Raw genomic sequence first — 2,757 nt, 5'->3', positions numbered from 1 at the left:
TGCCTCCCAGGACCCATTTCAAACCATAGAGAATGACACCTTTATGTGTCACTGTCCCAAGAGACAAACAAATGTGAACAACTAAAACATTTAAAAAGTGCACCAAGCTTCGGAAGTCTCAAACAAAACTTGAATTTTCTGTACATACTCCTGCCAAATGAAGTTATTGCCTGTACACCACTCCTCTTGCAAAGTGGTCTTCTATTTCCTTTCATCTGACCTAGATCGGCTAGGAGACCTAGAGAAAGATCGGGACGGCTTGTGATTTCTCTCTTGGGACAGGGATCTCTCTCTTCTCCTATATCTAGAAAGGGACCTGCTCTGGCTGACGGAGAAGGCTCTCCATCTTGGAGATGTGTGGGAGGTGGAGGACTCCTCCTCCCATAATCATCTCGAGGGCGACGACCCCAAGAAGGAGGCGGTCACGATTTCGACTTCTCTTTTCCCCATTCGACAGGTCCACTCTTACTCGGCAGCCACATAGTGTTCTCCCATCTAGTTCTCGGACAGCATCGGCTGCATCTTGGGGATCTTCACATTCAACGAGAGCGAAGCCGGGAGGGTTTTTAGCACCCCACACACTTCAGAGTGGTCCATAATAGCCTAAAGCTCGTTCCAATTCAGCCTTGTTACCACTGTTTCCAAGATTCCCTACATAAACTTTACAGTCCAACGGACAGGAATCACGTTGCAAGACCCTCGTGGCTCCTGGGTTTCACGGGCCACAGGGTGGTCCCGGGCCTCTAGAATCTGGTAGCTGAATCTGCTCGCACAAGCTGTCCTGTGGGGATGCGTTTTCCCCTATGTGTCCAGCCCGGGGCCCTGCTCTCTTGGCCTGGCCTCCCGGGTGAGAGGGTGAACCCCAGCTCCCTGGAGCAGACACTCAGAGCCCTGGTGACCGGACTCACGGCTGACGGGGCTGGAGCGGCGGCTGGACACGTGTGGCCAGCCTGGTGGTGTTTGGCCCCGTCTGCAGTTCCAGTTCCAGCTGAGAAAGAGCCTCCCTGTGTTACTTTCTCCTGGTTGTGTAAGGATCCCCGGTGTCATTTGACAGAAATGTAGACGGTGTGTTCTTTCTCTCTTTTCTCCCTGCTTCCTCTCCTCCCTCTCTGCCTCCCTCTCTCCCTGTACCTCTTTCCCTGTTCCGCTCTCCCTCTACCTCTTTCCCACTCCCTCTCTCGCTCTCCCTCTGTCTCTTCCTCTCTCCCTCCCTCTCTCCCTCTCCCTCCCTCTCCCTCTCTCTTTCCTCTCCCTATCTCCCTCTCTCCTCTCTCCCTCTTCCCTCTTCCTCTCCCTCTTCCCTCTGCCTCTTTCCTCTGCCTCTTTCCTCTCCCTCTTCCCTCTCCTCTTTCCCTCTCCTTCTCTCCCTCCCCCTCTCTCCCTCTCCCTCTCTCCCCCCTCTCTCTCCCTCTTCCTCTCTCCCTCTCCCCTGTCTCTGCCTCTCCCTCCGTCTCTCCCTCTGGGAGGGAGTGAGGGAGATGGAGAGATGGAGGGAGCGGGAGAGTTGGAGGGAGAGGGAGAGGGAGAGGGAGAAGAGGGAGGAGAGGGAGGGAGGAGACGTCTCTCCCTCCCTCTGCCTCCCTCCCTCTCCTCTCTTTCCCTCTCCCTCCGTCTCTCCGTCTCCCTCACTCCCTCTCAGAGAGGGAGAGACGGAGGGAGAGGCAAAGACAAGGGAGAGGGGGAGAGGGAGAGAGGGAGGGGGAGAGAGAGGGGGGAGAGAGGGAGAGCTCTCTTCCTCCCTCCCTCTCCCTCTCTCCTCCTTCTCTCCCTCTCTCCCTCACCCTCTCTCCCTCTCCCTCCCTCCATCACTTTCCCTCCTTCTCCCTCTCCCTCTCTCCCTCCCAGAGAGGGAGAGACAGAGGGAGAGGGAGAGGGGGGAGACAGGGACACGGAGAGGGAGGGAGGGAGGGAGGGAGACAGAGAGGGAAGCAGGCACCCTCTCGCCTTCTCCCTCTCCCTACCTCCTTCTCCGACTCCCCCTCTCCTCTCCCTCTGTCTCTCCCTCTCCCTCCCTCCCTCTAGGAGAGGGAGAGGGAGAGGAAGGGAGGGAGAGGGAGAGAGGGAGGGGAAGGGAGACGGAGAGGGAGAGACGTCTCGTCCTCCTTCCCTCTCCCTCCCTCGCCCTTTCCCTTCCTCTCTCCCTCTCCCTCCCTCTGTCTCACCCTCTCCCTCCCTCTGTCTCTCCCTCTCCCTCACTCCCTCCCAGAGAGGGAGAGATGGAGGGAGAGGGAGAGACGAGGGAGAGGGGGAGAGGGAGAGAGGGAGGGGGGAGAGAGGGAGAGGGAAGAGGGAGAGTGGGAGAGAGGGAGAGAAGGAGGAGAGAGGGAAAGGGAGGAAGAGACCTCTCTCTTTCTCCCTCTCTCCGTCTCTCCCTCTCTCCCCCTCTCTCTCCCTCTCCCTCTCTCCCTCTTCCCTCTCTGCCTCTTCCCTCTGCCTCTTTCCTCTCCCTCTTCCCTCTCCTCTTTCCCTCTCCTTCTCTCCCTCCCCTCTCCCTCTGGGAGGGAGTGAGGGAGATGGAGAGATGGAGGGAGCGGGAGAGTTAGATGGAGAGGGAGAGGGAGAGGGAGAAGAGGGAGGAAAGGGAGGGAGGAAACGTCTCTCCCTCCCTCCCTCCCTCTCCTCCCTCTCCCTCTCCCTCCGTCTCTCCGTCTCCCTCACTCCCTCTCAGAGAGGGAGAGACGGAGGGAGAGGCAAAGACAAGGGAGAGGGGGAGAGGGAGAGAGGGAGGGGGAGAGAGAGGGGGGAGAGAGGGAGAGC

The 2,757-nt window shown here is 58.6% G+C and overlaps 1 pseudogene across 1 annotated transcript; it reads right to left on the bottom strand.

Annotated features, from left to right (window-relative positions):
* Positions 1-201: 201 nt before the first annotated feature.
* LOC309622358 (serine/arginine-rich splicing factor 3 pseudogene) lies at positions 202-708 on the bottom strand (annotated as a pseudogene). The gene has a single exon. The product of its transcript is annotated as a serine/arginine-rich splicing factor 3 pseudogene (transcript).
* Between the last annotated feature and the right edge of the window lie 2,049 nt (positions 709-2,757).

This window comes from Balaenoptera borealis (genome assembly GCF_965194805.1).
Source record: "Balaenoptera borealis genome assembly, contig: HAP1_SCAFFOLD_2252, whole genome shotgun sequence".
NCBI classification, from domain to species: domain Eukaryota; kingdom Metazoa; phylum Chordata; class Mammalia; order Artiodactyla; family Balaenopteridae; genus Balaenoptera; species Balaenoptera borealis.
Note: the sequence above shows the minus strand (reverse complement) of the source record. Positions and strands in the feature narration are given on the sequence as shown.